Source organism: Aegilops tauschii, chromosome 3, assembly GCF_002575655.3.
Source record: "Aegilops tauschii subsp. strangulata cultivar AL8/78 chromosome 3, Aet v6.0, whole genome shotgun sequence".
NCBI classification, from domain to species: Eukaryota; Viridiplantae; Streptophyta; class Magnoliopsida; order Poales; family Poaceae; genus Aegilops; species Aegilops tauschii.
Genome location: NC_053037.3, coordinates 617,133,699 through 617,145,078, shown reverse-complemented (window position 1 = coordinate 617,145,078; position 11,380 = coordinate 617,133,699).

The window sequence follows — 11,380 nt, the reverse complement described above, 5'->3', positions numbered from 1 at the left end:
TCAAATTCTTCAACACTTGTCATGTGATTCACCACTTTGTGGAATTCAGCCCTAAACTCGCTCTTGTTGGTGTATAGTGAGCCAAGATTCTCTTTTGCTTTCTTAAGAACATGGACATGCAAATTAATCCTTCAGCATTCCACTATAATTTATTTCCTTCAGTGCTAGCTATATCATTACCCTGTTTCTGTCTAGATAAACAAATATGCTTAAGGTTGGAAACTCTGAATCATCTCCATTTATTTCCTGTTTATTCATCAGTATATGGCAGATTAGTCATGGAAAATTTAATAAAAGAGGGAGATTTTATACATCAGCATCATGAGTTGATTTAATAACGAGACATCAGCTCAATCTTACTTAGAATCAAAGTTCACCACTAACAGAATAGCACCTAAGTTTATTTTAAATTTTACTGCATGAGATTAATGATAGAGATTAATCCTTTTGCCAACTCTAATGATAGAGATTATTAAAATTAAGACGAGCATGTGCGGGTCATTCACTTGCATTAACTTTTGGATTAAAAATGTAGAGTTCTGTACTTCTGTTGTGTTACCGGGCTCAGGATGGCCAACAAATCAAAATGACCGGCTTCCTGCTAAGGTATTGTTTCACTTACAAGTCATACTCTTAAATTCAAGTTTATTTCTCATACAAAATCGTTCCTTTCTTTTTTCAGGACTTGGGTAGCCAATCAATTCATGCACAAGACTACAAGAGAAACACTTTTGAATAGCTCTATATAAGCTTTGCTTCTGAGGATTGCTCTACAAAACAATTACCTTCAGATGTAATACTTCCCTTTGAGATGCAGTAATCCACCTTACTATTCCTTTTGATGTTAGATGTGGAACTGTTCTGTCGTCAAGAAAGATATTGATTAGTTGCTGGTAAGTTTTTCACGGTTTAGCTTTCCAGTTAAATGTGGTCTTGGGCACTAAATTTGAAAGGATTTTTCGCCAATTTGTGATTTCACCTACACTTGTGTGATTAAAAAGCAGAGAAGATGTATAGATGAAGCTGGATAGCTCGTATACTTCCAATTTCAGTACGTGCATATGTCAATACATGGATAAGTGAGAGCTGGTTAGCTAGTACAGAGTAGATAGAAGCAAGAAACTAGAATCACCTTTGCTTGTTGAGATGCATCGAGCTCACGCCTTCTTCAAGTGTGACCCAACGACCTCCCGCGGCATCTCGCCACCAGCCACGGCCGCGCCCGCCGACTGGGTGCACGCGCTGTGGTTCCACCTTCTACGAGGGAGCGGGTCGGCCACAGCCTTGGACGTGCCCGAGGCGGGCGGAGCTAGCCGCGACGGCCCCCGTCTTCCCACCGGCCAAGGATACAGCCCCGCGCGGCACAGCGCGGCTGAAGCGGGCGGAGCTAGCTTGCACGGACCCCATCTTGCCTCCAGTCAAGGCCACTGCCCCACGCAGCACAGCACGCCGGAGGCGGGGGGCGCTAGCTGTGACGGGTCACGGCCCCTGGCGGTGCAGCCAGCCAGAGGCGGGCAGAGCTAGCCGCGACAGCTCCCGTCTGGCCGCCAGCTACGGTGCCGAGCGGCGGACCTCACCTCGTCCTCGTCGGAATCCTCTTCCACGGAGCTGTACGTACAAGGAATGGCTATGGAGTGTGGAACAGCAGCAGTCCGCTGGATAAGGCAAGGAAAAAAGATATTCTGTAAATTCGGCTCGGCTACACAGCAGCAGATGGCGCGATTACGTTTCTGATCCTTGGGTCAGGTTCTCATGACGGACCCGATCCACGGCTCGGTTCGTCAAGCGTAACGTGCATTTCAAAAAAACGAGCCCGGGCGCTGGCGTACATCACTGTTCATCCTCGTATACCGCCAGTCGACATCAATTTCTTCCACACGTATTTCCTGCCACGGACCCACTAGCGCAAATCCCTATAGCTGGACGTACCACCAAGATAGCATGTTCAGATGCCGCCCATCTCAGTAACGCTGCTCTCTAGTTATATGCATATGTTAGAGCATCTCTAGTGGATGGTGTAAATTTGGACGTGTATATCTCCATATACACGTCCATATACACCTTGCTAAAATATACACCTCTCAGTTTTTCAGTGGAACGTGTATATTCCAACGGCTATATTTTCAAACGGCTATATTTCCAACGGCTATATTTTCAACGGTCGTATTTCTAGTCTATATAAACCACCCCTACCATCTCTCTTTTAGCACTTCTATCCGTGACTTCTCTTCTCACCTAGATTTCTCTATCGTCTCTCACGCAACACACTGAACACATCCACTTTGGACATCAGTTCTTCGTCATCTTCATCTGGCGACGATGAACCAAGGCCAAGGGTGTCCAAGAAGCTTTGGTCAGCATCCATCTGCAAGCAACCAATGCACAGCTATTTTAGACCACAATCTGGCATCAAATTGACAAGTAAAAAATTATTTTCTTCTCCTTCCAAAGAGCTATGCTTTGTGCATATGATCAATTTTACTATCCATTTACCCAAATTGCCTCTTAAATTGTGGACCTGGAAGCAGAGGCCAGCCCGGTCACCAGAGGCAGAGGATCCAGCAGAGGCCAGCCCGGTCACCAGAGGCCGCCGCCCCTGCATCTCCCCACGGCGCCGCTCGTCCCGCCGCCCCAGCAGACATGCTCGCCCGGCCGCCACCCCTGCATCTCCCCCCTCCCCCCACCGCTCCGCCGCCCAGCCCCCACTCGTCGCCCAGCCCCCCGTCCCCGCCCTCTATTCTCACCAGGGCGCGCGTCGGCACCGGCGCCGCCGCCAGATCGGGCTGCAGGGCGTGCGGCCGCCGCCCCTCTGCTCCCGCTCGCGAGAAAGGAAAAAATGGTTACCTTGGGCGGCGGCCGGAGAGGAGACGCGACGGCGACCTTGGCGGCGGCCGGAGAGGGGCGACGGCGACCTTGGGGAGGCGGCCGGAGAGGAACGGGAGCGGGAGGCTTTTTTCTCTTCTTTTCCCTTCTGTTCGCGAGCCCACGAGCGTGGTTCGGTCGTGTTTAGTCCCACGCCAGGTACGCTCGTGGGAGCGACGTGTATAGGTACACGACCTGATACACGATCCACTGGAAAACATTTTTTGATTTTGATCGTGTATATTTAGCTTCCACCTCCATATACACCATCCACTAGAGATGCTCTTACTAGTTCAGGTTACGACCTCTATAATTTTTTTGAGAGCTCATTACCACCTCTATAATTGGTAGTAACATATGTGTGCTATCATGTAATTTTCATTTATTTAGATGTAGACCTATTTTACCTCGGGATGCGTTATGTTACGGTAACATATTATGTTACCAAAAAAAATATCTCTCTCCTCACTAAAAACATCTCACATAAGCAAATATTTTTGGGGTGCATTATGGTACTAGCTAATTTACTCTCACTATGGCAAGCACCCTCTGCTCAGAAGTCGGCAAACTTTCAAAGAAAGAAAGAAAGAAATGTGGTAGTGCTGGCTGGTGCGTGCAATTAATGCACACGCCGCAGGTCGAAACCCAGCTGCGCATAGATCAGAATGAAGCGATCCCCGGGGAAACCCTTCCCTTTCCAACCCCATTCCCCGTTCCAATCCAGTAAAATCCTGCACGACGCGATCACGATGTTCAAGCTCAATCTGAAAAATTGTGCCAGAAGCAATGGCGAGCGGCACAGGACTACATTGAGAGGCGCAAGGGCCCGGACCATACACCCATGTTCCACGCCACAGTCTCTGTCGGCGGTGCGGAGTTCAACTCGTCGACGTTCGGGTCCAGTATGCACAGCAAGGCACGGAACCTCCTACCAGGGCACCCAGAGAAGACCTCGCCGCCAGGGCAACATTAGGATGCTTCTCCACTCCTTCACAACTAATTCCTAGTGCGTATGTATGTCACCTAGCTTGCTAGATCCCATTTTCTTCAAGATTCTAGGTCTCTAGCCGGTTTGTGCTAGATGTGTGCGCCGTCGTTGCTCCTCAGGACTGCTATGCTCCAGTGCAGCGCGGCCGAAGCAGATGGCAGATGGGCCCAAAGATCCCGACCCATGCTCGACAAGATCACAAGAAGATCGACATGTGTTACCATTACATCTGGACTCTATACATACCTATATAAGTGGGTTTCCAAGCAATTGCAATAGACTCCACCAAGATCAGTACATGGCATGATAGGGCAACATTGGAACCAATATTCGGAGAAATCTGAGGCACCCGGGAGATGTTGATCAGCAAAATCTATAGCACTTGCACATAGCAAGGCAGCATAAAACAAAGTCCTTAAAAATCAACAACTTGAAGAAGTGTCTGGAAGTCAGTTTCATTAGTCTTAGGTGGGAGGAGCCCTTTCAGGAGTGAACACCATCACTACTAAGAGAAGGTTGTTAGTATTTATAGTTCACAGACTTCGTCATGTACATGTTCTACTCTTGTTCCTAGTCTTTAGGAGGAGCTCCTTCAGGTGTGATATCGTTGATGATGAAGTCAACCCAGCATATCAATCTAGCCCAGGTTCATTTTTTGTGTGATTAGCCAAGTGCTTCAACCTCTTTTGATAGTACGATGCTACCAGTGTATATGCCATTTTTTCTAGTGGTGACCTCAATGTGTATATAACATCAGTGGTGCCCTCCAGCACCATCGCCTGCATAGAAGCATTAGGATCAAAGATAGTGTGCACTTCTGCACTTGCATTGTTTGTTTCCATCTACTTACCGAGAAGATATTTCCATCTGGACAATTGTGACAGGTACGGTTGCAAAGCCATTTGCACATTCATGCCTGATATTGTTGATGAACCAATTTCAAGCCTTGTTTCTACTGCCTGGGCACTTGTGGCATTCATAAATATTGCATATCTATTGCTCCACAGAACATGTGTCATTGTTTCTTGCAAGTTGGTTAGATAAAGCACCACCAACACCCACCGGTGTCTCCACAATAGATGCACGGTATGGTCCTTGTCAAGCTTTAACTGAAACACATGCAACTTGCCTAGAAGGTTCTCCTAGGCGGGCTTGGCTCCGTTCTTCACTTCCGAGATCAAATCCTCAACTCTCTTCCTCATGCTAGCGAGGTCGAGATTAGCTGTATTACACATCAGGTACGTCTTTTTGGTCCTATTCCTATCGTGCAATTGTCGGTGCATGCAGTTGAATAACGTAGGGTCATTGACCGCATGAGAACTTTTCTCCATCTTCTTCACCTTGATAGAAAAACCATGCTTATCTTTTGTGGGAGCAACACAGGCTACCTCGTGAATAGCTTATGCAAAATACCTATTTTCCAGCACTGGACACTGATAGGAATTATGATGAGCATCCTTGATGAACGTTGAACTTCAGTGCATCAGTAACAAGTAGCAAAACTATTTTCTCATATAAGGTGTTGTATTTTATTGGATGTCAAATGGTATCCGGTTATATTCTCCTAGAAAAGGTACATTAGGTAAGATACTGGAAAGTGCGGAAACAGTTTCACTAGATGTGCTATTGCCGTTGATGAGCATGAGAATCCAAGGACTTTGAGGACATCAACATAGCAGACATAAAACCGATAAGAACTGCAAAATTTCACCCCAAAGTGGAAGCACCATCGGGAGTGTCGTCGTTGAGTGATAGGTGGTGTAGGAAAGACAAAGTTATTTTCTCTTCTTCGGCTTCCACTTGCCAGGCAGCCCTACCCCGGTACTCTTGACATTTCTCTAGCCGTTGCCATCCAGGTCGTCCATCTTCTAGGACACATTGGGCTTCCTATCCTGCATGACTGCACAACCTTGCAATCCTCCAAGGCAGAAGTAGCAGCACGACTAGCCTCATCACCATGGGGTAGAATGTCGATGTCAAGCTTACCGAGCGGCGCTGGTAACATCCTGGGCTAGCGGGGGCCCAGCCCCAAGTGAACACATAGAATTAGCTCATGAGACTAACGCAATGGAACATGATGCGAGTGTCAACCGCTGCGTGGTGGAGGGAGGCAAAGAACCACTCAGGCGGCAGGTTGGCATCGGCGGGGTTGGCAACGGAGGTAGGAGGCGTGTCTTCGCAGGCGCAAGTGAGGTAACAACAGATGATCCCGACAATGCATGCCTCGGCGGCTGCCATTTGGCGGTCCCTGGAGGTTGGCATCATGGCGGCTAGGGAGTGGGGGAGGTAATGGTAGGAAATAAATGCATCGAACTGGAATGGATGCGCAATGTAGGAGGTAACTATAATGCGGGAGATAGGGGCGCCTAGCGGGTAGGGTTTTGTGCTCCGCTGGAATTCTCCGGCGACTGATCTTTGGCCCTCCATTAGGATTCCTATCGCGTTCAGTATCAACGCAGTGGGCAGTGCCAGCGGGGTAATGGATGATGACAAGAAAGGAAACATTATTAAGTATAGAAAGACTGAACAGACAATGGTCGAAGAAGGATTAATATTATTTTAAACGAAGAGCATATTGTTGTGAAACAAACTAACACATATTTGTTTTGTGTTAAGAGCATATATGTGCCCACGACTTCTTGTGTCAAGAGCACAAACTAACACATTTATGGCTGCAAACATAAAAATGTTAAGAGCATAATGGATTCAAGAACATAACCATTTTAGTTGGCATGCCCTTATAGAAGATTACGTGGACGAGCTATGTAATTTGTTTCTAACCGGTTTGGTCGTGTTTTGTTGTAAATCTTATAGTCAGTGAATTGGACTTCGTATTCGTAACAAAATGGCTGCATACGATGCAGAGGCCGGGGTTGTCCCTTTTTGGAATATAAAAAATAAGTTAACAACACTGTTGAATATCTACCAATTGGAAAGTGTGAAAATAACTAGTAAATAAAAAATAACGCAGACATAGAAAATACAAGTAAATAAAAACCACATAACCCACACTTGTGCCAGTAGAACTTTATATTAACAACAATTCCTAGGATATGGGGTAAAATATTTGTCATCCATTTTAAAATGTGCCTCTAATTGGGAACAACAACTACTTATCTATAGATACAGAGGACATGTATTCACTCTTATAAAAGGGACATGAATCACCGAAAAAGATTTGAGTCAAGCAAAAAATTCGCAATAAAAATGAATATCAATGAGAAGCTGCTTCTTGGGAGGCACCGAGACAAAAAAGTGAAGATCCCACTTGTATCTCCCTACAAATGAATCAAGACACTTCTCTCACTACTAAAAAGTAATTAATACCAGGATCTGTCATCTTGCGCCATTGGGTGACCTATAAAACTATATATAAGTTATTAGATATCAGTGGCAATTCTGAATAGGCCGGCATTAATCCTTATTCTCACCCAGACTCCTTGTTGATGGAAAGGTCAGAACCAGAATTGCATTAGAGAAAATTCGTCTAACTTTTTTCTAGTTTTGAAAGGGATAAACTACAGTGCAATACGTGTTTAGGTCCAAAGTGATCATATTTGTTGGCAATTATAATGTGGTCGAATGCTTTTACAAAATCTTTAGGAACTATATAAATTATTCCTAACAGGAGTTAGATGAGATTAGACTAGTATTTTTTTTTTGGAAAATGGGTGATTCCCCGGCCTCTGCATCAGGTGGATGCATACGGCCACTTAGATAAATAAAATAGGTTCCATAATGTCGGAAAAGTCGTAAAAGAAAACTACGTCGAGCTCACATAGACGTCGACACGAAAATACAAAAAAGGCCATAAAGCCACAACCGGCTGGCAGAAAACTAGGTATGGAAACTAATTGCCAATCCTATTACATGACCGCCATCCAAACCGGTTGAATATATCCCGTGCTACCATCTCCCACCGGACAGATCCAGTAACCAAACGCTCCCTGGCCTCCGTCGGAGTGAGTAGGGACCACATACGGATCAACGCCGTAGCTCGGAATACAACCAGTAGTGACTTCAACATCACGGAGTTTGGCCGCCCTCATAGCGCACCGTTGCTGGATGTCGTCCACCTCCGGATGTGCCTGGAGACGGGCACTCACCCGGCGCCCCTCAGACATGGGGTCCTGAATCCCGCCAAACGCAATCACCTCCTCCCGAGAGATCCCGGATAGGGTACGGCCTCCTGCCGCACCCGAACCCGCAGACCGAGCGACCTGCCTGGGCCCTCCCGCGGTCGCGCCAGTAGGAGGAAAGGACGCCTGGCACGCCCCACCAGACGAGGGCATCACCGATGGTGGTGGAGATTAGACTAGTATAACTATATAAGTGATTCCTAACACATTTTACGGTCATAAGGTCCGCAGTGACCACTTACGAAGTGTGGTTGTTGATGCAATTAGAAAAGCGGGCGATGTTTCCACGTTTGTAAAGGCAAATAACAAGCTTCTTGGAATGATCCGCTGGTGATAGAAGGGTCAATATACTATCACAACCATCATTCTCCTTGTTCTTGAAATAATCAAGTTCACCAGTGTATTTAGTTAAGAATGTCAGATCCTTAATATCTGCATCAACCTGCGTCGTCAATCTAAAAATATAACCTATGTTAGTTTAATTCTTCTGTACTGAAAATCATAAAAATGTGAGAAGCATAATGGATCCAAGAACAAACCCCACACGGGAATAAAAAACGATAAGAAGTGGATGGCATTCTCGTCTTTCCCGCATGCTTCTGCAAAGTTTGTTGGTTTCTTTGTTCTCACATGAAAGAACGTTGATAATAAAGGAGCGTACTGTTAGGCACCAAGAAATAAGAAATACAATATGCTATTTTAAGTAGAAATTTGCTAACTTGCATACCAAGTTCCTCCCGTTTTGCCTAAGAGGTAGATTTAGGGTCCGTATTATATAGGCACACAAGTCAGTTCACTACTGAACTCCATTTTTTAATATGGCAATGCAATGGCTGCAGAAGCCATCTATCCATACACATAAGTCAGCCAGGACAGGCATATATGGAAACCACATTTGCACAGGTAGAACAATAGAGCTACTTATCCATTGACAGATAGAGATATGGGCACATATGTACTCCTAGATAAACGGACATGAATCCTTGAAGCCGAAAGTTACCTACTAGATTTTTTGGGGTTGAATTCCAAAATTTGGGAGTTTGATAAAATCTTAAAAAAGGTTGAAACTCATAAAATTTGAGGTTCTAAAAGGTCAAAAAATCGCAAAACGTTCAAACCTGGAAGCTGAATTACAAAAGAAGAAAGATTTAAAAAGAGTGCCCAAAGTTAAGAAGAGATTAAAATCATGAAATTTTAAAATTCCTAGAGCTAGACGGAGAAGTTTCTGAGCCGGTACTTTGATTTTTGGGTTTGCTAACAGAGAAGCACTACAAATGGGAAACACCAGAAATAACAACCTTCCATTTTTACGCAATTGGAATTGCGTTCAATTAGGCTGGTCATAGTAGAAAGTAACTTAGACTAGTAACATGCATATGTTACTAGTCCATGCTACTACCTCCATAATAGGTAGTAATATATGGGTGGTATCATGCAAATTTTCATTTATTTAGATGTAGACTCATTTTGCCTTGGGATGCACTATGTTATGATAAAATATTATGTTCCCACAAATATCTCTCTCGAATCTAAAAACTCCTCACATCAGCAAATTTGCTTTGGGGTGTGTTATGTTACTAGCTAAGTTACTCCCACTATGGCAAGCACCCTCTGCTCAGAAGTTAGCAAACTTCCAATAGAAAGCTGTTGGCAGGTGCGCGCAATTAATGCCCACAACGCCGGTCGGAACCCAGCGGCGTGTAGATCAGATCGAAGCGAGCCCCGGGGAAACCCTTCCCTTCCCGACATCCCCATTCCCCGTTCCAATCCAGTAGAATCCTACGTGACGTGATCACAAATGTTCAAGCTCAATCTAAACAATTTTTCCAGAAGCAGCATCGAGCGGCACCAGCCTACACCGAGCGGCGCGAGGGCCCGGATCAGACACCCATGTTCCATGCCACCGTTGCCATTGGCGGCTCTGAGTTCAAGTTGTTGGTGTCTAGCTATAGCACGTGCAACAAGGCATGCAATGTCTCACCAGGGCAACCTACGAAGACCTTGCTGCCAGGGAAACATTTGAGCGCTTTGCCCCTCCGCAACTAATGCTGGTGCGTATCTATGAGACCTAGATAGCTAGATCTTGTTTTGTTCAAGATTCTAGGTCTCCATTCGGTTAGCGCTATTTGCATGCGTCGTCACTGCTCCTTAGTACTGCCCTGCTCCGGTGCCGCACTGCCAAACGAGATGGCAGAGGATCCCTAAGATTCTGACCAATTATCAACAACATCACAAGAATATCGACATGGGTTACCACTACATTTCGACTCTATATATACATATATAAGTGGGTTGCCGAGCGATTGCAATAGAGTCCACCGAGATCAATACATGGCATCATAGGGCAACATTGGAACCATCTTTCGGCAAAATCCGAGGCACTCGGGAGATGTATCCTAGCAAAATGTACAACACCTGCAGTGCAAAGCACCACTACAATGGCGACATTACACATCATAGCAAAGCAGCAAAAAACAACGTCCTTAACATTATGGAACTTGAAGCAATGTCTGAAAGCCAGTTTCAGTAGACTTAGGTGAGCGGGTCCTTTCAGGAGTGAACCCAACATTGCTAAGAGAAGAGTGTTAATATTTGTAGTTCATAGACTTAGTCATGTACACATTGTACACTTGTTCCTAGTCTTTAGGAGGAGCACCTTCAGGAGTGATATCATCGATGATGAAGTCAACCCTAGCATACCAATCTAGCTCGGGTTTATTTTTTTGGTCATTGGTCAACTGCTTCAGGCTCTTTTGATAGTACGGGGTACCAGTGTATATGCCGTTTTTTCTAGCGGTGACCTCAGTGTGTGTATATGATGTTTTTTCCAGCAGTGCCCTCCAGCACCATCGCCTACATATATAGAAGCATTAGGATCTTGGATAAGTTGCACATCTACACTTGCAATTCCTGTTTCCATCTACTGACTGATAGATGTTTCCATCTGCAACAACACTTTGCACATTCATACATGATACTGTCGATGTACCCATTTCAAGTACTGCCTAGGCACTTGTGGCATTCACATAAGAATTCGAACATATTGCTCCATATTATACATGCGTCAATGTTTCTTGCAGGTCAGTCAGATAAAGCGCCACCAGCAGTCAATGGTGTCTCCACAATAGATCCAGCTTCTGGTCTGTCCTTGTCAACCTTTAACTGAAACGCATGCAACTTGCATAGAAGGTTCTCTTGGGAGGGCTTAGTTTTGTTTTTTTTCCTTTTAGGATCAAATCCTCAACTCTCTTCCTCATGTCAGCGAGGCCGAGACAAGGTGTACTACACATCACATACATCGTCCTTTTGGTCCTGCTCCTCTCCTGACATTGTAGGTGCATGCAGCTGATAATAACATATGGTCAAGGACCGCATGAGAGCTTTTCTGCGT